This window comes from Oncorhynchus keta, chromosome 19, assembly GCF_023373465.1.
Source record: "Oncorhynchus keta strain PuntledgeMale-10-30-2019 chromosome 19, Oket_V2, whole genome shotgun sequence".
Classification (NCBI taxonomy): domain Eukaryota; kingdom Metazoa; phylum Chordata; class Actinopteri; order Salmoniformes; family Salmonidae; genus Oncorhynchus; species Oncorhynchus keta.
Window position 1 is genome coordinate 69504956 of NC_068439.1, and position 23453 is coordinate 69528408.

Here is a 23453-nt window from a genome sequence, read left to right on the forward strand (position 1 = left end):
GTAGGCTAGTTTACATGAGATTATTATGGATAACAGCAAAAATATTTATATTTGTCAAATGGCAGTCAAGCATCGATCATGTCACCAGAATAAGACCCTTGATACTTATTGGAAAGTAGCATCGTTACTGTTCACTTTCACCACCCGGTGAAGTTCATCATAATTTATTTAATCTGTAGCCTAATAAACGGAATGGTTTCCTGAATCATCGTCGTCGTTGATGAAGGACCACACACCATAGCGTAACTTCAAGATTACTTCGATATGATGGTTATTATATCAATATTTACACATAAAGGCATTTCCACCACCATCTCTCGCATAATTAATTTTAGACACAAAATGATTCCACATTGTCAAACGAACAAATTCCCTGTTGGCATTCATAAAATTGTACCGAAGCGTCCTGTTTTATTTCATAGCTGTTGTGATTTTATACGGTATGACTTTGGATGGTGGTTATTTATAGAACATCTGATAAGTAATAACTACAGACTGCAAAATGTAATGAGTGAGCTTAAAGTGGGAGGGGCCTACTCCACAGACTAGTACTATAGTGTACTTTAATGCCATATATCATGCTAAGTAAGTAGTACTTGCATCATGGAGTCAGAATCAGTTGGAGTTAGTTTGTCGAGACATGACTTGTGTCCCAGAGGGAGACTGACTATAAGATTATGGCTTCCCTGCCCTGAAGGGTGTGTCAGTTAGGCCTAGGATATGGTCTGTACACCACAATTGTAACTGTCAGTTTTGCGAGTGAGGATTATCATACTACAAGCTTATTGATTTAAGTTAACACCTTACGGACACGTTATAAATATGTATTAACATTCAATTTTCACTGTCGTACTCACACAACAGATGTTCATTTTTCTCCTCAGTCAGGGTTGCATCCATAGAAATATAATGAGTAGAATGGGACTGGAACCTCTGACATCACAATTTGACAGGTTAACTCATTCTAACTCTAGGGTTCTGTGATGGTGACTCTGTGATAGTTTCTGCCAGAGGGGGTTCCTGACTACAGGTCAGAAATAGGGCCTTCATCCATGCCCTGTTAACTGGAGCTGACAGAGGCTCAGCAGGAGTAGGTTCCTGATCCTGGTGCCAGCCAGTCTGGTCTAGGAAGGTAAAGCCTACTAGGGTTGTGTTAGTGAGCAGTGGCCACCAGACGTGAGTAAACGGTTTAAAAGACAGGAGGTAGCCAACAACAGCACCTGAACATGGCCTGTATGACTGCTCATGTTTTCCATTCAACAACATTTCTCCAGTTCGTGTGCCAGGTGGGTGAATGTGATCCAGTATGTGATTATACAAAAGCTGAGGCATCACTCTCCTGCAGCCAAGTCTTGCCCAAACTAGGAGTAAAAGGATCAGCAGATTACCAGCTTGTTGCTATTGAAGTGGACAGGAATCCCTTCCCTTCTGTTCCTAGAGACTCCATTGTGTAAACTCCCTCCCAGTTCAGTGAACTTGGTTTTGATGAGGTCGGCAGACGCGGTGAATCCAAAGTATAACTTCAACCTACAACCCTGTTACACAGCTTAAAGATTGACAAGAATCCTCTTCTTCAAGTCGAAGTCGAATGCCAATAAACTGTTTTCAGAGGGACTCTGCCACTTAAGATAAACATAGGACAAATTATACAGGTCCTGTGGCAAACTAGGCATATGTATCACATCGATTCCTTCCTATAGGCCTTATTCCTATTTCATACAGTTGAAGTCAGAAGTTTACATACACTTAGGTTGGAATCATTAAAACTTGTTTTTCAACTACTTCACAAATTTCTTGTTAACAAACTATAGTTTTGGCAAGTCGGTTAGGACATCTACTTTGTGCATGACAAGTAATTTTTCCAACGATTGTTTACAGACAGATTATTTCACTGTATCACAATTCCAGTGGGTCAGAAGTTTACATACACTAAGTTGACTGTGCCTTTAAACAGCCTGGAAAATTCCAGAAAATGTAATGGCTTTAGAAGCTTCTGATAGGCTAATTGACATAATTTGAGTCAATTGGAGGTGTACCTGTGGATGTATTTCAAGGCCTACCTTCAAACTCAGTACCTCTTTGCTTGACATCATGGGAAAATCAAAAGAAATCAGCCAAGCCGTCAGAAAAATAATTGTAGACCTCCACAAGTTTGGTTCATCCTTGGGAGCAAGGATAGAAAATATGAGGGCAGAACTGAAAAAGCGTGTGCGAGCAACAAGGCCTACAAACCTGACTCAGTTACACCAGCTCTGTCAGGAGGAATGTGGGAAGCTTGTGGAAGGCTACCTGAAACGTTTGACCCAAGTTAAACAATTTAAAGGCAATGCTACCAAATACTAATTCAATGTATGTAAACTTCTGACCCAGTGGGAATGTGATGAAATAAATAAAATATTAAATAAATCACTCTCTCTACTATTATTCTGACATTTCACATTTTTAAAATAAAGTGGTAATCCTACTAGGATTAAATATCAGGAATTGTGAAAAACTGAGTTTAAATGTATTTGGCTAAGGTGTATGTAAACTTCCGATTTCAACTGTAAATGCAGTGCATTCGCAACATTGATTATCATCCAAATTCAATGTATCTTTAAACCACAAAAAATTGTAGCCCCTAATGAATTGAGCACCATTTCAGGCTAAGCATAGAGAAGGTCACGTGTTCTCAAACTAGGATCCGTGGAGGTACTGCAGGTGGTCCGATCTCACACACACACACACACATACACACTCAAGGGTTTATCTGTATATATTTTTTAAAACTATTTTCTACATTGCAGAATAATAGTGAAGACATCAAAACTATGAAATAACACATATGGAATCATGTAGCAAAAAAAAAAAGAAGTGTTAAACAAGTCAAAATATGTTATATATTTTAGATTATTCAAAGTAGCCAACCTTTGTCTTTATGACAGCTTTGCACACTCTTGGCATTCTCTCAACCAGCTTCACCTGGAATGATTTTCCAACAGTCTTGAAGGAGTTCCCACATACGCTGAGCAGTGGTGGCTGCTTTTCCTTCACTCTGCGGTCCAACTCATCCCAAACTGGGTTGAGGTCGGGTGATTGTGGAGGACAGGTCATCTGATGCAGCACTCCATCACTCTCCTTCTTGGTCAAATAGCCATTATACAATCAGAAGGTGTGTTGCGTCATTGTCTTGTTGCAAAACAAATGATAGTCCCACTAAGCGCAAACCAGATCGGATGGCGTGTCGCTGCAGAATGCGGCTGTAGCCATGCCAGTTAAGTGTGCCTTGAATTCTGAAAAAAGCAACAGCAAAGCACCCCCACACCATCACACCACACATGCAGAGATAATATGTTCCCCTACTCCGAGTCTCACAAAGATACAGTGGTTGGAAGCAAAAATCTAAAATTTGGACTCATCAGACCAAAGGACAGAGTACCACCGTTCTAATGTCCATTGCTCGTGTTGCTTGGCCCACGCAAGTATTTTCTTCTTATTGGTGTCCTTTAGTAGTGGTTTCTTTGCAGCAGTTCAACCATGAAGGCCTGATTCACACAGTCTCCTCTGAACAGTTTATGTTGAGATGTGTCTGTTACTTGAACTCTGTGAAGAATTTATTTGGGCTGCAATCTGAGGCTGGTAACTCTAATGAACTTATCCTCTGCAGCAGAGGTAACTCCGGGTCTTCCTTTCCTGTGGCGGTCCTCATGAGAGCCAGTTTCATCATAGCGCTTGATGGTTTTTGCAACTGCAACTGAAGATACTTTCAAAGTTCTTGAAATGTTCCGGATTGACTGACCTTCATGTCTTAAAGTAATGATGGACTGATGTTTCTCTTAGCTTATTTGAGCAATTATTGCCATAATATGGACTTGGTCTTTTACCAAATAGGGCTATCTTCTGTATACCACCCTACCTTGTCACAACACAACTGATTGGCTCAAACGCATTAAGGAAAGAAATTCCACAAATTCCCTTTTAACAAGGCACACCTGTGAATTGAAATGCATTCCAGGTTTCTATCATATGAAGGTGGTTGAGAGAATGCAAAGACTGTGCAAAGCTGTCATCACGGCAAAGGGTGTCTTCTTTGAAGAATCTCAAATGTAAATATATTTTGATTTGTTAAATACTTTTTTTGGTTACTACATGATTCCATAGTTGTGATGTCTTCAATATTATTCCACAATGTAGAAAATTGTAAAAATAATGAAAAACCCTTGAATGAGTAGGTGTGTCCAAACTGTTAACTGGTACTGTGTGTGTGTGTATATATATATATATATATATAATTATTTTTAAAATTTATTTTTTTATCATGTTTTATATATACACACACACACAAGTATTACCAACAACAAAATATTTTACACATTTTGGCCCAGGGATACATGGAATAAGTTTAGAGGGTGTAATAAAATTCAATGTAATATTATTAATCTACAATTTCTGTTCTTCACCCTGGGCAACATGGCCATGGGAGGCTCACATGGAGATTGACATCTGCAGTATTTTCCACTTAATACTTCTTGTATCCCCCCCCAAAAAAATATATTTTTGGTACACACACTGCCTATAGAAAGTGCCCCCTAGATTTCTTTACATTTTATTTTTACAAATTGGGATTAAATTGATTTAATTATCTTTTTTTGACAACAATATACACCAAACACTAATGTCAAATTGGAATATATATTTTTATTAGATAAGTATTCAACCGAGTCAATAAACGTTAGAAACACCTTTGGCAGCGATTACAGCTGTGAGTCTTCTTGGGTAAGTCTCATAAGAGCTGTGCACAACTGTATTGTGCAATATTTGCCCATTATTCTTTTCAAAAGTCAAGTGTCAAGATGTTGGGGATCATGGCTAGACAGCAATTTTCAAGTCTTGCCGTAAATTTTCAAGCATATTTATGTCAAAACTGTACTTGGCCACTCAGGGACATTCACTGTCTTTTTGATAAGCAACTCCCGTGTAGATTTGGCTTTGTGTTGTAGGTTATTCTCCTGCTGAAAGCTGAATCCCTCTCCCTGTGTCTGGTGTAAAGCAGACTTAAACAGGTTTTCCTTTTGGATTTTGCCTGTGCTTACCTCCATCCTGTTTCTTTTCATCCTGAAAAACTCCCTAGTCTTTGCCAATGTCAAACATATCCATAATATGATGCAGCCACCACCATGTTTGAAAATAAAGAGGAAGTTAAGTTACTCAGTGATGTGTGGTGTTGGATTTGCCCCAAACCTAAGGCCTTGCATTTAGGCAGCAGTATTACTTTAGTGTCTTGTTGCATGTTTTGGAATATTTTGTATATTTGTATTCTTATTTTCACTCTGTCATTTAGGTCATTATTGTGGAGTCACTACAATGTTGTTGATCCATCCTCAGTTCTCCCATCACAGCCATTGAACTGTCACCAATGGACTCATGGGGACATCCCTAAAAGGTTTCCTTCCTGTCCTGCAGTTCAAAAGGATGACTGCATAATTTATGTGTCTGGTTGGTTTAATACATCATCCACAGCATAATTATTAACTTGACTACGCTTAAAGATATCATCAATATATTGATTTGCTGTTAGCCATCTACCAATCACTAACCTTCTTTATGAGGCTTTCGAAAAGCTACCTGGTTTTTGTAGTTGAATTTGTACTTGAATTTTTTTTGACTGAGGGAGAGGTAGTCATTCATTTTTTGACTGAGGAACATTAAATATGTTGTATGTATGGGGGACAGAGGAAGAGGTAGTCATTCAAACATCATGTCAACCTTAATAGGGACCCATTTCAGAAAGCTGGGCGTATGACGGACGTCACTACTTCACAGGAGGCATTTGCATCAAAATGCATTTTTTGTTGTTGTTGCAATAATGCCTTCTTGAACATGTGAACTTTGATGTGCCTTAATAACAAAACTTGTACGTCATCTGTAATACGAAGAAAATTGTTACAATTACAAGCCTAGTTGATTTAGCCACGGAAAAGGACTGGAACCTAATCATGATTGGCTGAGATAATGGATGGGCATGCCGAGAGATCAGTTCTGAATGGTCTGCCATACCTCAGGCTTCTGTCGATACTACGAGCTGCTCAGTATGTAGATCATCCTTGCTATGTGGTATTTTTATTTTTTTTTATTTAAAGACAGCCTTGGAGAACTGCAAAAGTGTTGCTACTGCTCTCAACAATACTGCAGCCCCGGCTGGCTGGCTAGCTAGCTAGCTATGTGTATGATCTATGCAGTACACAGGAGGCTGCTGAGGGGAGGACAGCTCATAATAATGGCCGGAATGATACAATTTTATAATGTTTTTCTTTCAGCATCAGCACAGCTGGTTTGACGACTAGAGGATGGTATGCTGCTGTTGGAAAGCTATGGCTGGCAACATCACCTGACTCCGTACTTCAGACCGCTGCCAGCAATTCAGGTAAATACAATGTTATTGCATTGCATGAGTTTATTCTTATTATCTAAACTTGGGAGGTGAATCTATGTTATTTAAAGTTGTAAATGCCCTATACTTTTTGTAAATTTTTCTGTTTTACAGCTTAAAAAAATTCTAACTGTTGTACATAACACCGAAAAGAGATGGGGGGGGTCCCCTATTATTTCACACAGAGTCCATATAATTTATTAAGTGATGTGTTAAGCCAAATATTACTTCTGAACTCATTTAGAGTTATTGAATTTTTATTAATTTAAAACATTTGTAGAATTGTATTTTCCCTTTGACAGAGAATTTTGGGTAGATCAATCCCACTTTGAAACACAATAAAATGTGAAAATAAAGTTCAAAAGGGGTATAGACTTTCTTATAGGCACTGTAAATGCTCTGTAATTTAAGCTTTAAAAAAAAAAAAAAAAAGTTCGAGTTCTGACTCGTGGCATTTCATTTTTTAAATAGCAGGAAATGTGCTTGAAAACGACAACATTCTCCCCAATGCCAAGAAGTGTGCCTTTAAGATGTTCCTTCCCAGGGCATGAGACCTGTTTTTTCAGGCCATGCACTACCAAAGTCATAGTAAAACTCCTTGTATGCTATGTTATTTCCCTGGAGTTATGAGGGGTCCCAGATGAATTTGCTATCACAACAAGGTCCCCGGACCCAAAACGTTGAGAACCCCTGGACTAGGGGATTTGCTCATCACTGCACTGCATTGTCTACTGTCTAGCCTAAGCCTACTATGTTTAATATAATATGATTGTGAATGTTTTAACCATTTATTTAAGAGGACCACAACGGAAATACTTTTTCAAAATAAGATTGTCATAACATTATCCACGTGTAGTTGTATTGTGTTTAAAATGGTGAAATAAATCTAACAAGTCAAACTGCCAAAAGGCAGGGCAGCTTCCAGGTCACACATTCTTATCTGTAATTAAAGTATCAGTAAGACAATGAAAAGGACCTTAACGTGTTACTCTTCAGTGTGAATTCACTTTGAATGTATCCAACCAATTTTATTTTCAATCATGCTACTCATGAGTCGTGCACTACTTTGGCTGGGGATTGCCAAGACGTCTCGATATGATATTATCACGACACTGACAGTGCCTTTGCACCCCTTGACTTATTCCACTTTGTTGTGTTATAGCCTGAATTCAAAATGGACAACAAAAAGAGACACCCAACTAAACACAACACCCCATACTGGACAAAGTGAAAACAAGTTTTTAGAAATAGTATCAAATTTATTGAAAATTAAATACAGAAATACATCATTTACATAAGTATTCACACTCCTGATTCAATACATTAGAATCACCTTTGGCAGAGATTAGGCTACAGCTGTGAGTCTTTCTGGGTAAGTCTAAGTGCTTTGCACACCGGGATTGTACAATATTCGCACATTATTATTTTAAAAAAGTATTCTAACTCTGTCAAGTTGGTTGTTGATCATTGCTAGACAGCCATTTAAATCAACATTTTAAACTAGGCCACTCATGAACGTTCAATGTTGTCTTGGTAATCAACTGTTCAACTGTTGTCTTGGTAAGTGTATATTTGGTCTTGTGTTTTAGGTTATTGTCCTGTTAAAAGTCATTATTGTGGATTCACTACAATGTTGTTGATCCATCCTCAGTTCTATCACAGCCATCAAACTCTGTAACTGTTTTAAAGTCACCATTGGGCTCATTGTGAAATCCCTGAACAGTTTCCTTCCTCTCCGGCAACTGGGTTAGGAAGGACGCCTGTAATCTTTGTAGTGACTTGGTGTATTAATACACCATCCAAAGTGTAATTCAGAACGTCACCATGGTCAAAGGGATTTTTAATGTTAGCTTTTTTTATTTTAGCCATCTACCAATATGTGCCCTTCTTTGCAAGGCATTGGAAAACCTCCCTGGTCTTTGTGGTTGAATTGGTGTTTAAATCATTTTACACTGCGTGTACAAAACATTAAGGATACCATCCTGATATTGAGTTGCACCCCACCTTTATGACCACAGAACAGCTTCAATTTGTTGGAGCATGGACTTTACAAGGTGTCGAAAGTGTTCCACAGGGATGCTGGCCCATGTTGACTGCAATGCTTCCCACAGCTGTGTCAAGTTGGCTGGATGTCCTTTGGGTGGTGGACCATTCTTGAAACACATGGGAAATTGTTGAGCGTTAACAACCCAGCAACGTTGCAGCTCTTGACACACATTTAAACCAGTGCGCCTGGCTCCTACTACCATACCCTGTCCAAATGCACTTAAATCGCTTGTCTTGCCCTTTCATCCTCTGAATGTCACACATACACAATCCATGTCTCAGTTGTCTCAAGGCTTAAAAATCCATGAAGAACCTGTCTCCTCCTCTTTATCTACACTGATTGAAGTGGATGTAACAGGTGACATCAATAAGAGATCCTAGCTATCACCTGGTCAGTCTGCCATGGAAAGAGCAGGTGTTCTTAATGTTTTAAACATCTCAGTGTGTGTGAGGTACAGAGATCTGGTTGTAATTTTAAAAAAAATGTTAAACACTATTACACACAGAGTGAGTCCATGCAACTTATTATGTGACATGTTGAGCACATTTTTACTCCTGAACGCATTTAGGCTTGCCATAACAAAGGAGTTGAATACTTATTGATTCAACACATTTCAGCTCCTCATTTTTTATTAATTTGTACACATTTCTAAAAACATAACTCATCTGACATTATGGGGTATTGTGTGTAGGCCAGTGACACAACATCTAAATCAAAAACAACAAAGTCAAGGGGTGTGAATACTTTCTGTAGGAACTGTATGTGCCGGTAAGATATACTTTGTGATTGTCCTGATTCTATATGTATTGTGATTCGATACTGTGATTTTATTGCGATTTAATGTTCCAAAACTATATATATATATATATATATATATATATATATATATATATATATATATATATATATATATATATACACACGTCTGCTGTTGGCTCACTATTTAAAAAAGAAGATGGAGAAGAAGCTATAGGATGAACAATGAGTTAATACCTAATAATAATAATAACAATAATAATGAAAAATAAATCATATTTTAACAAATCTATACTTTTAGTCAAAGGTATTATATTGTCTAAAATAATATTATGATATGTAACTGTATCAATCCCCCCCATCACTATGAGCTATCATTATCACATTGGCATTAATCGTAGCCTATCTTCCATTGACATTTCCACCATTTAGGCCTACTCAAAAGTTTGAGCAAATCGCATGGATCTCAACTAAGGATTCCACAAACTGAAAAGGAACCTTTACTAGGACCCAGTCTGTCCTTTGTCAACTAAACCCTAAGACAACATCCCCCTACGGCCAGTCCCTCGAGTGCTACACAGACAGCCGAAATCTCGCTCCCACAATCTTCTCTTTTCAGGCGTACAGTAATCTCTCTGCTGTGTGATGTCATCCCTATACAGATACACCACTGATTATTCAATGCGCACATACCACACAAATGGCAACCTATTCCATTTGTAGTCAATACTTTTGACCAGGGCCCATAGGGTAGCGCACTATATTAGGGAATAGGGTACCATTTGGGACTCAAGAGAGACACTCCACAGCCACCAGACAATGAATAGAGAGGAAGCCTCGGTGGTGTCACGGTCTGAAGACACTCAGATAGCAAGTCAGAGACACTGAAAACCAGGAGTTCCCATTTCCCAAGAGCCCATCCATCTTATCTAGCCAACGAGAACATGGAAAACACTTTGAGACAATGACTGGAGCCAAATGGAACTGGCAGGAAAACAGTGGTGGCCTCGCTCACACAGCTAGCTTGAGCCACAACATTAGGCCCAAGCAGAAACACACACACACTCAGAGTCCCAAATGGCACCCTATTCCCTATATAGTGTACAAAACTGTGGGCCCTGGTCAAAAGTAGTGCACTACAGTATGTAGGGGAATAGGGTGCCATTTGGGATCCAGCCAGAGTCTGGAGGCCCCAAGCTGCTTATCCCACTGTGTCTCTTAAAAGCACTTAGTTAAGTTTCAACATCGGTACAGGAGGAATAGCAACACAGGGGAGACGCAAGATAAGTAAAAGCTATACATGATCCATGGCCATAGAGTATAGAATAACTGTCTTCAAAGTAATGACTCGGGACGTCGGGTTTGAAATGAAAGCTTCTTTTAGTAATACTACTTGTTCACATTAACATTTAACAACTTCAGATTCTACAAAACAGTAAAAGAAAGTTGCTAGCGAAAGTCAGGATAATCACTTGTACATAACAGGCGTGTTCTCTACTTCCTGTCGTAAGGCATTCTGGAACTTGCAGTCAAAAGCATAATCCAATACGAACCAATACAACAAAAATATATGTAGTTCTCTAAATCTCCAACACACAAATTCTAATACAATTACATATGTAAACAACTCTAAAGAAAATATCTTTAGATCTAGCTCAATGAATCAACTTAAACATTAACTTTGTAACCCATTAAAGTTACAACATCCTCCCCCCGATGAACAACTGTGTTCATCCAAATCTCTAGGCAGTTTATCAACTGAATAGGTCTCCTCAACAAAGTCCCTGAAGTAGTACGAACTGAGCATGACCTAACTAGGCCGTCTCAGCCTGGAAACAGTTCCTCAATCTTTCCTAGTTTCCAGGTTTGTCTGGGTGTATTATCTTGCATAATCCTCTCCTTGAGATGAATCTTTAGAGCTAACAGGAATGTATCTGTTGACTGATCTGAGACCAGTTCCAAATGCACTGCTCTGGTTACAGCACAAGTGAACAGTGCAATGTATGACTTCTTTACAGAACCATTTTCTTTCACATAGAGGGGTCCTGCAAAATCCACATCTGTGACTTTGAATGGTGGGGATTCAGTTATTCTGTCTTTTGGTAAAGGCGCCGTGACCTGATGTCCGGCCCTTGCCTTGAATCTCTTGCACACTATACATCTTGCCACTGTGCTCTTGACTAGCTTCCTAGCACGCAAAATCCAGTATCGCTCTCTGATTTGTACTAGAGTGTTTCTTGCTCCAGAATGCATGACCTTCTCATGGTGGTACTCTATCAGCATTTCTGAGTATCTGTACTTGTTGGCCAGAAACCATGGGTGCTGCTCTCTGAATGTGAAGTTGGACAGTTGCAGTCTTCCTCCTACACCGAGTAGTTTGTATTCATCCAAGAACGGTTTCAGTTCTCTGATTTTACAGTCATTGTTTAGGCTTTTTCCTGCCTTCAGTAGTTTGATCTCCTGTCCGAAACTCTGCTGTTGTGTTACCTTGATCCAGTACTTTTCTGCATCGAACAGTTCATCAGCAGTCAGTTCACCTTGCATCTTTGTTTGTACGAGCATTGGCTTTGAATCTCTTTATCTAGGCGGTGACTCTGAACACTCTTTTCAGTTTGCTGTGCCTTTCAAGCTCCAACACAGGTTCAGTGATGTCTGTGCTGTTTGCTGCGAGTTGTACAGTAACCTGGCGACTGGACTTGAGTTCTATATTTACCTCTTCTAGAACCTTGTTATCATCAGTCTCCTCGGACTGATTGGGTGATGTCAGAATTCTGGGTCCATTCCACCATAGCTGGCTCTGTGTCACGTTTTCGAACAGTTTGTCCTCTTGTAGGGATGCCGGCTGGATTAGTTTTCCCTTCAATATGTGACCATGACTCTGAATTTCTTAACTGAGCTGCAAATCCAATGCAGCATGATCATCAAGTCTGTCCACATTATGATCTGTTTTTCTTCCATTTTTAGTGTGGTCATCAGGTTGTTTGCTAGTCTTGCTCCAATCACAGCTCCCATGAGCTCCAGGCGTGGCAGAGACATTTTCTTAAGTGGGGCTACCCTGGACTTGGATGCGACTAGACTTGTAGTTTCCCTGGATTGTGATTCACCTTGCAAGTAAGCTACTGCACTGTAAGCCCTTTCACTTGCATCACAGAACACGTGTAATTTCAGGGTGTGGCTGTTCCGTGGCCGCATGTCTGTTCTGTACCACCTTGGTATGGCGAGCTGGTGTAACTGGGGTAGTTCTGAACACCACTGTTGCCATTGTCATGTCAGATCAGGTGGTAATCCTTTGTCCCAGCTGAGTCTCCTCTCCCACATTTCCTGGAACATGCACTTGATCCTGATGGTGAAAACCTTCAGCACTACTTGTGTTTCTAGCATCAACGGGTGGTCAGTTGTCGTACTCTCCTCCCATTTTGTTTTCAGTTCAGGAGAGTTGGTCATCCACTTGCAGAGGTCCATACCTGCAATCGACAGCATTCGCGTTGCAGTTGTTGCAGTTGTCACAAGGTAAGCCTCTTCAACATTGCGTGAACTTGCAATGAAGTCATCTACAACTTCTGGTTGTTATGTTTTATATTGTTTCAGGTGCTTCCTGATTGTAGCTGCCAGCAAGAATGGACTTGGGGAAGCTCCAAATACCACTCTTCATCCTCAGCACACACAGCTCCTCTTCATTTTCTCCCCTTGATGGGCCTGTGAGCCACAGGAATCTCACGTCGTCTCGGTCTCTCTCTGCTAGAGATATCTGCAGGAAAAACTTCTTGATGTCTGCCATGAATGCGATCTCATGTAGTCTGAACTTTATGAGAACGCTGAGCAGATCCGGATTCAGGTTCGGTCCTGTGAGTAGACAGTCATTGAGGGATGGACAGACATCTTCATGGGATGAGGCATCAAACACCACTCTTAGTTTTGTCATCACCTTATCTCCTCAGTGTACTGCATGGTGAGGTAAGTAGTATTTTACGTTGTCTGCGCTTGATGCGTTGTCCTTGGGCACGTCCTCTTCCATATCCTGTTGTAAGTAGTCTTCTACTACTTCATTGTATCTGCTATACAACGTCACATCCTTCTTCAGTCTTTTCTTCAGACCTTCAAACCGTTTCTTGGCGATTCTATAGTTGTCTTGCATTTCTCGTTTCCATGGCAACTCCACGTGGTATCGTCCATCATTGAAGGTGGTTGTTTTCTCGAACCTCTGTAGAGCCTCGTTTTCCTCTGGTTTCTGTGTTTTCTCGCTTAGAAAACCCAGAGACTCAAGCTCCCAGAATGCATGCAGTTGTTTGGAGACTAGTGTGTCTTCTTCAAGTGGGATGAACATGCATGTTGCCTCGGCGACACTTGACATGGACACTGGTCCCTGCACCAACCATCCAACGGTGCTCTCTAAAGCAACCAGTGTATTCGTCAGTCGCTCCACTCTGCCTGATACTATCTGCCAGTAGTAGTCTGCTCCTATCAGGACAGAGAGTTCAGGATCAGTGTCATCTCCTGGAAAGTCTGCAAGCTGAAGTCCCCTTCCATTGAGCTCATGTTCAATCTGTTCACCAGAAACCTTCATCACAGCTGTGTACACTTGTGGGGTTTCAATTGCCTCTATACCTATTCTCTGCTGTTTGCTCAGACATTCTCCAAGACGACTTTCACTGTGTTGCGTTGGGACATTGCTGGAGCAGAGGAGCCAAACGTGTGAAGAGTGAGTGCCTCTTGTCTGATTACTGGTAGCTTCAAGCCCTTCACAAGGTTTTCATGTATGAAGTTTCTCTTGACTGCCTCCATCTAGTAAGCAACGAGCTATCTTCCTGCCGGATGGGCCTTATACCCATGCCTTTGCAGCAACACAGTGTTCTGTCCATCTGGTTTAATATTCACTGAATGGGGAATAGCTGAGGAAACAGCAGCATCTGCAGAAACAGTAGGGGGATGCACCTCACTCCTCTTTCCAGTACACACAGCAATGTGATGTCTGCTTCCACATGAAACATCTTTGACGTTTCAGAATTTTGCTATGCGTTTCTGTCCTAAACATATAAAGCATCTTCCCATTTTCTTTAGTTTCTCTTTGCGTGTGGTCTGCACTGTCACAGAATAGACCGTTTTGTTCCTTCTGGCTGGCTGTGTGCAGTGCCACAGCAGATGGCATGTTGGGTCTTTTTGTTTTCCTTTCATTGGAGGAGCCTGACTTGTTCCATGGTTTGCTCTCTTTCTGTTGGTTGCATGATCTTGTCATTTGTAGTGCTCTCCCTGCTCTGAACCTCCTTCTGTAGGAAACTGACGATCTCAGCCACTTTCCATTCATCATCTACTCCCCTCTGACGACTATAGTCAAGAGCTATGTCCTCTGTAATCATCTGCAGTAAGATTGGGCATAAGACTCTTTAATAGGTTTCTGACACTACACCCAGTGATTCCAAGCTCCTAATCTGAATTTCACATTCAACACATAGCTGCCTAGGTCAGAGGATTTCTGCACAGGAGTGATATTCAGCAGCTTTGACATGTGAGCACTAATCACAAGATCTTTCCTTCCAAATCTGCTCTTGAGCAGAGTGATTGCATCATCATAGTTACTGTCTGTTAAAACCTGTTACAGCTAGACGTTCCGCTAGCATCCGGTGAAATTGCAGAGCGCGAAATTCTAATAAAATTATTAGAAATATTTAATTCATAAAATTACAAGTGCAATACACCAAAATAAAGTTCAACTTCTTCTTAATCCAGCCACCCTGTCAGATTTTTAAAAGGCTTTACGGCGAAAGCAAACCATGTGATTATCTGAGGACAGCACCTCACCGTACAAACACATGAAAATCATATTTCAACCAAGCAGGTGCGACACAAAAGTCAGAAATAATGAGATAATTCATGCCTTACCTTAGAAGATCTTCTTCTGTTGGCACTCCAATATGTCCCAGAAACAATCACAAATGGTCCTTTTGTTCGATAAACTCCTTTTTATATTCCCAAAATGTCCATTTATTTGGCGCGTTTGATTCAGAAAAACACCGGTTCCAACTCGCCCAACATGACTACAAATGATCTAATAAGTTACCTGTAAACTTGGTCCAAACATTTCAAACAACTTTCCTTATCCAACTTTAGGTATCCTAAAACGTAAATAATCAATCAAATTTAAGACGGAATATACTGGGTTCAATAGTGGATAAAATCAACGTGGAGCGCATGACCTGGAGAGCGGACCAAACAAAAGAGTACACTTGGCTTGACACTCATTCTGAACAGCAGTACTTCTTCATTTCTCAAAGGAAAAACATCAACCAATTTCTAAAGACTGTTGACATCTAGTGGAAGCCATAGGAACTGCAAACAGGTGCCTCATAAATCTAGTTCCCCATAGAAAAACAATAGAAAACACAGTCACCTCAAAATATTATTTTCCTCGCTTTCGTCTCATTCTTTCTGCTTCATGCAGACGTTCCTCCTCAGCCAATTCAGCGGCTTCATCCCTACAATCTTCGTCGCAGCTCAAACTTTTCCCAGGTTTCGGCACCAAAATATAGAATAACTATCTTCAAAGTAATGCCTTGGGAAGTCGGGTTTGAAATGAAAGCTTCTTTTAGTAATACTACTTGTTCATGTTACATTTAACAACTTTATATTCTACAAAACTATAAAAAAAAGTTGCTAGCGAAAGTCAGGATAATCACTTATCACTTGTACAGAACTGGCGCGTTCTTTCTCTATTTCCTGTCGCAAGGCATTCTGGAACTTGCAGTCAAACGCGTAATCCAATACGAACAATACAACAAAAATATATATGTAGTTCTCCCAATCTCCAGCACACACATTCTAATACAATTACATATGTAAACAACTCAAGAAAATATCTTTAGATACAGCTCAATGAATTAACTTAAACATTAACTGTGTAACCCATTAAAGTTACCACATAGAGACAATGAATTATTGATGCTGCAGTTAAATTCTGAATTAAAAAATAACAGTGAATGCTGAATGCTCATCCCATGGGTGAGGCAAAATGTCCCACTGTTCCATCTATAGAACAGAGAACCATAATGTTTCTGTGTATAAAAATTGCCAACAGAAAACAAAAGAAACAGACTGTAGTCTATAATATTTCATTTTATGTCATGGGGTTGGGACTAGGGAGAGTGCTGGTTTAATATGGGTCAAAGTTTCCCTTAATAAAGCTACCTAATGAGCAACCAGGGATGGGCTTGGCCAAGGCAATAATAGAGAATAAATAATTGCATATATTACAAATGGAACCTCCTCATGCTTCAGTCAACAGCAAATCCTTTATCTGGACTCATAGCTTAGAGCACTAGATGACTGCAGACAGAGTGAAAATAACGTCAATATTTCTACTCCAATACAGAGAAGCAAATAACTGATATTGATTGAATAGTCCTCGGTCTAGCCTGTGTGTCATCTGTATGAAGGCCTATTCAGACTTCGGCACTGGTATAAAAATATTCATTGTTGTGGAAACAACTATCAAACTGATACTGAATCAAGCCAACTCCCCAAATATTATCTAACCCTATCAGTAATAACAAATCACATACTGGTACTGTAACTGTAGTGTGTGCACTGTAGACTAAACCATGTAAGCTAAATGTCCTTAGAGCAATAGTACAGATTTTATAGAACCCTGACCTGTTCACCGGATGTGCTATCTTGTCCTGAACCTGCTGTTTTCAACTCTCTCGCTCTCTCTCTCTCTACCGCACCTGCTGTCTCGAACTCTGAATGCTCAGCTATGACAAGCCAACTGACATGTACTCCTGAGGTGCAGACCTGTTGCACCCTCTACAACCACTGTGATTATTATTTGACCCTGCTGGTCATCTTTGAACATTTTGGCCATGTACTGTTATAATCTCCACCCGGCACAGCCAGAAGAGGCCACACCTCAGAGCCTGTCCTCTCTGTTTCCGCCTAGGTTCCTGACTTTCTAGGGAGTTTTTCCTAGCCACCGTGGTTCTACATCTGCATTGCTTGCTGATTGGGCTTTTAGGCTGGGTTTCTGTATAGCACTTTGTGACATAAACGGATGTAAAAAGGGCTTTATAAATAAACGTGATATCTATTACGGAGTGAGAGAGCATAACTCCATTCCTTAAGGAGGCCTTGGGTTGAGTTTCCAAAGGTCAGGAACACCTGATCTATTGTTCTGGCACCAGGGACGACATATGTTACTATGGTTACACTGACTACCTGCCTTAAAGATGGGCTGGGTTCATTTGCATCTATGTCGCCGGCTAAATCACTTAAGGCATGAAGTTATGCAATCAGGCCAAGTTCACAGCGGAGACATGGAGGGAGAAAAAGGCATGAATAAACTGAAGATTCGAGCCCACTCGCAAAACTCAGCAGTGTGATGTGATAAAAGACCAATGCCAAGTAGGTCTGTCATAGACAGTAGAGGCTCAGTCAGTACAGAGGCTCACCTCAGCCATTTGGTCTGAAAAGGGAAGAAATAAAACCTTCCATGACGGTGTCATTCTTCATATCAGATCAATAGAAACAGCTCACGGCACATCATTTCCACTAAATAGCCTACCTACTATAGAACCTGGTTTGTTGTTCTGTGTGCTAATAACAAAATGAGAGATAAATATAAAACTACTAGCCTTTTACAACCAAAGCTCACACCTCCATTGCTCTCCCATTTACAACCCTGATCCTACACAACAAAGCTGGTTTGGGGGGGTTTTGAATAGAGGTCGACCGATTAATTAGGGCCGATTTCAAGTTTTCATAACAATTGGTAAACAGCCTTTTTGGACGCAGATTATGGCCGATTACATTGCAATCCACAAGGAGACTGTGTGGCAGGCCGACCACCTGTTACGGCAGGCCGACCACCTGTTACGGCAGGCCGACCACCTGTTACGGCAGGCCGACCACCTGTTACGGCAGGCCGACCACCTGTTACGGCAGGCCGACCATCTGTTAAGCGAGTGCAGTATCAAAAGGACCTTGTGGCTGCAAGGAGCCAAGGTAAGTTGCTTGCTAGCATTAAACTTATCTTATAAAAAACAATCTTCACATAATCACTAGTTAACTACACATGGTTGATGATATAACTAGGTTAACTAGCTTGTCCTGTGTTGCATATAATCAAAGCGGTGCCTGTTCATTTATCATCGAATCACAGCCTATTTCACCTTTGCCAAACGGGTGATGATTTAACTAAAGCACAATCGCTGGGGAAAAAAAGCACAATCGTTGCACAAATGTGCCTAACCATAAACATCAATGCTTTCCTTAAAATCAATGATTCGATTTAAAATCAATGGTTCAAACATATGAAAGCTGGTGATTCGATGATAAATTAAATAGTCGACGCATCAATTCCTACAACCTAAAAACTTAACTGGGAATATTGAAGATAAAGATATTGCACTTTTACTTTCTTCTCCAACACTGTGTTTTTGCATTATTTAAACCAAATTGAACACGTTTCATTATTTATTTGAGATTAAATTGATTTAATTGATGTATTATATTAAGTTAAAATAAGTGTTAATTGATCATTCAGTGTTGTTGTAATTGGCATTATTACAAATATATATATATATATAAAATACAAATAGGCATCGGCTTTTTTTGGTTATCCAATAATCGATATCGTCGCTGAAAAATCATAATCGTTCGACCTCTAGTTTTGAATGTGTGTGAATATACAACAAGAGTCAGAGGTGTCAGATGCAGCACCTGGGGGAGCAGAGTCTGGGTAGCCTACACACCACATACAGTATAAGGTGACACTCCTCATCACACTGAACAGAGACTTTAGTCTTCTCACTGGGGCATGACTAAATCAGATCACATTCCACTAATTACAAAAGGCACACGGGTGAGCCAATGAGGTCTGGATGGAATCCACCATAGAGTATCATACCCCTAAGAAACACGAGTCCCCATTCCGTCATCACTGGCACCCACATACACACTGTGGTGGTTAGGCAACCTATTCCCAATTTAGTGCATTCCCCATAGGGCCCCTGGTCAATAGTAGTGTACTATTTAGGAAATAGGCTGCCATTTGGGAGTTAACCAGTGGCTGATGAAAGGGTTACGATAACCCTGGTCCCATGGTGTGGGGGATGTTGTTTTACCATCAAGACACTGAGGGCAGAAGTCAAATAAGAAACCAGTGAGATTGCACTTTACAGCTTTAAAACCTTGTGTTTTATAGTGCACGTACAGAGTCATTGAATCTAAAAGGCCTTTTATATAATTGTATTGCTGCTGCACATCAATAATGGTCCAATAATATGGAGGAATTTGCATTGTTAAAGCTGGACCCACAGTGGTTATAACAGAAAAGGGGATATTTAGCCTGCTGTATCCTACAAGCAATAGCTATACACTGGGTAAAAGTAGACCTTTCCAGTGGTCTTCAAATGTCTTTTAAGAAAGGTGAAACCGGCAGTGCATGAGCCAGGTGGTAAAATGAATATTTCCTGAAAGGACTTTGAACGCCCTCAACTTTTACTAGCAGGATGTCAACACAGGTGCAACGCCTCTGTCACAAAGAGCAGCAACACTGTGACTGATAGCAATTCACACTCTCATAAAAATAAAACAGGTATGGAAATGACCAAAGATCAAAGTCCCTCAAAAAACTGAGACAAATCATTTCCTGTTGGCAACGTCTGCAGACAGTGGGACCAATGGAAAAATGGTGAACTTGGCACCTCTAGTTCTTTCCATCAATTGTCTGTCTGGTCTATCAGACACACACTGAATTCTCATGTAACCATGTAACATTTTTTATTTAGGACATTACTCATCTGAGAACACAGGCATGAGTTATTGCAATCCATAACGAGAGCACACGTACCTGTGTGTCTGTATGAAAACTCCTGTTTATTTTTTAAACATTATGTAGGCTAGATGCAGGTCCATGCTTTAATTGGTTGCTCATTTGAATCTCTTGCCACACAACAGGTACTGCCTATGTGTGTGGGTGATAAGAAAACGAATGAGCTACAAAACCGGAACACTTCGGTCAGGACACAAGGGTTCCATCAATCCTCATGCAATTGCGTTGAGGGTGCATAATTGTTAGAATTATATTGTAATGGAAACATTCGTCGGAACGGTTATAAAAACAACCGACTGGAATCGCATTATCTGATCTGATGTACGCAGCAGTGCATGCTCTGCAGCTGGGAAATGACAACTCTAGAATGGTGTAATGAACCTTCAGTGATACCCGCACACTGTTGTCTCGGAGCGTGTCAAATATCGAATTGACCAGCTAAATGTTGAACTCATTGGAAACCGGTAAAGTTTTCTAAAAGGGAGTATTTCTTTGAGCGAAAATCGGAACAAACGTCTACATTCCAGGATGCTGTGTTTACGGTTTTCCAGAAGGAAGAATACATGTGATGGCAATCGTCTCCATTGGCATCAATGTAGCCTGCTAATGTTAACCAACCAGCTAGCGAAGATAACTCCCGTGTACAACTAGCTACCACTATTTAAAAAGCTTTCAACAATTGCATTGAATTTAGTTTGTAAGGGGGAAGAAAATGCTCGCTGACATTACCTACCTCGTATCCTCTTCAACCAGTGCAGCCCGACACTTGTTTATAAAAGTGAAAGTTTCCCCAATAGACTGCTGGGTGTAGATACAACCTCCGATCTCCCTTTCCTGCAGCAACCTCCGACTCGCTCACAAGTCCAAGGAATTGGCCATGACGTCACTTGACACTACAGGACAGTTGTACACATTTAGATTATATGTATCCAAATATATTTTCAAACTGTCTACGCAGCCATGTGGTTCAATAGCCACTTAGCAATACTTATTTCTAAGCAATTATGCCACTACAGGGTTCTAAAAAAATGCAGACCAAGTTTCCAGACAACTTGGGCATCATACATTTTTGAGTGACCCAGTAACATTAAAGTCCCCTCCCCTAAAGAAGTCACCCAATACCAGATTGAAAGCTGATAGCTGCAGGGTGAGTGCATCACATTAGAGAATCACCTGAGAGGAGGCCAGAGCTACATCTGCTTCATGTTTCTGTACACAGACAATGGTGCCTCCTAATGTGTGCATTCTGTCCTGAGAACATGTTGGCTCCTCACTGGTGAGTCCCTATAATATCTCCGTTCTCCTGAAGTGTGCGCATAAATTAAAACCATAGGATTGCAGAAGCATGGGCTATTGGGAGCCCCCACCATGTTTCTTATACCACTCATTTCAAGGACAAGGGAAGTGAACAAGACAAGTGCTTACTTTGGGAGGAAAGACAAAGAACAAATATCACACTCCACACCTGGTGAGGTGGGCAAGTGCATTGGCCACCTTGCATCATGTACATATGAAAGGCAATTTCAGGTTGTGTTGGAGGAAATGTTTGTCTATTCACCAGCCAACTTGGGCCAGCCCTCATGAAAAACAAGGCTAGCTGTACAAACACCATCATAGTCCTATCCTCCATGGAAACTATGATGACTGGTTGTGTGGCAGAATGGGTTTGGATGCACTTGACATTTCAGGGAACAATAGATACTGCCCGTCACATCACAAAGGACAAGTGTGAGGGTGAATTGATCCAACTTAAGCTTGTAAAATATTTACACAACATTGTCCGTGACCATATCCGCAGTGAAGGCATCTAGGATATTCTCTCATGGTTAGCGTCCCAAATGGCACCCTATTCCCTATATAGTGCACTCTTTTTGACCAGAGCTCTGGTCAAAAGTAGTACACTAACTACATGGGTGTCAAAGTAGTGCACTACATAGGAAGCAGGGTGCCATTTGGGATACACCCTTGGTTTTAAAACACCCATCAGGATGGAGCGTGGGAATGAATGCAAAGCGTCTATGAACTCAAAAAGCTACACATACCTAGAAATGGAGAGGAAAGCCTCATTCTGCTGTTTTCACATACTTCTTCACATACAGTATCTTTAAGATCAATGTGATTAAAACAAATAATGAACACCTCAATATACATGGAGCTTACTTTGAGCTAGGGTTATATAAAATAAAAGCTTTTTAGAAAAGAACATCTATAAAACTGCTGTGTTCTGTCATGTACACACCCACTAAATATACAGTGTACAAAACATGAAGAACATTGGGTTCCTAATATTGGGTTGCACCTCAGCCTTTTGCACTCAGAACAGCCTCAATTCTTTAGGGTATGGTTTCTACAAGGTGTCCAAAGCGTTCCACAGGCATGCTGGCCCATGTTGACTCCAATGCTTCCCACAGTTGTGTCGAGTCGGGTGGTGGACCATTCTTGATACACACGGGAAACGGTTGTGTGGAAAACCCAGCTGCGTTGCAGTTCATGTCACACTAAAACCAATGCGCCTGGTACCTGCTACCATACCGCGATTAATATTTTGTCTTGCCCATTCACCCTTTGAATGGCACACATACACAATCCATGTATCAATGCTTAAAAATCCTTTAACCTGTCTCATTTACATTACATTTAAGTCATTTAGCAGACGCTCTTATCCTCCCCTTTATCTACACTGATTGAAGTGGATTTAACAATTGACATCAATAAGGGATCCTAGCTTTCACCTGGTCAGTCTGTCACTCAGTGTATATCCCTATATAAAATGTCAAGAACCAATCATCCCTAGATAATGATAGATCATAATAGCAGTTATTTGTTCAAACAATGGAGGACAAGCAGCTCTCTGGAGGACCTACTTTACATCCCATCCACCCCAGGTGACCAGATGAAGCAACTAGGCATAATGCACTAATATAACAAGAGATATTGAACCTGGGATGACATCTCATGTATTCTATAACAGTAACTGTCAAATATTTTACTAGGGAAAAGGTGCACCCAACTCAGAATGTTTAATGCAGAGGAAAACACTATGTTATAAAAAACTAAGGCAAGTGATATGCTCGTGTCTGTGTTTAATGCTCAAGATCCATCCACTTTGGTAGTAGGGATTTAACAAGGACTTAAAACATTTGATTTATTTTACCTTTATTTAACTAGGCAAGTCAGTTAAGAACAAATTCTTATTTTCAATGATGGCCTAGGAACAGTGGGTTAACTGCCATGTTCAGGGGCAGAACGACAGACTTTTACCTTGTCAGCTCAGGGATTTGATCTTGCAACCTTTCGGTTACTAGTTCAATGCTCTAACCACTAGGCTACCTGCCGCCCCATTAATGAGAGGTATGGATATAAATGACAAATTACCGCCAGTTCAGTCTCAGTCGAAAGCATAAACACGATGCGAGAGC

General features: G+C 40.5%; 1 protein-coding gene across 6 annotated transcripts in view; it reads right to left on the minus strand.

Annotated features, from left to right (window-relative positions):
- LOC118398780 (unconventional myosin-VI-like) overlaps nt 1-21008 on the minus strand; it is a 128698-nt gene extending 107690 nt beyond the window's left edge. For 2 of the 6 annotated variants that reach the window (XM_035794479.2, XM_035794474.2), the window contains exon 1: nt 20768-21007. The gene's annotated coding sequence lies outside the window, so the exon portion shown is untranslated. Of the gene's footprint in view, nt 1-20763 lie in introns of all 6 variants that reach the window. The other 4 variants (XM_035794476.2, XM_035794475.2, XM_035794478.2 and 1 more) reach the window with 4 other exon arrangements.
- Between the last annotated feature and the right edge of the window lie 2445 nt (nt 21009-23453).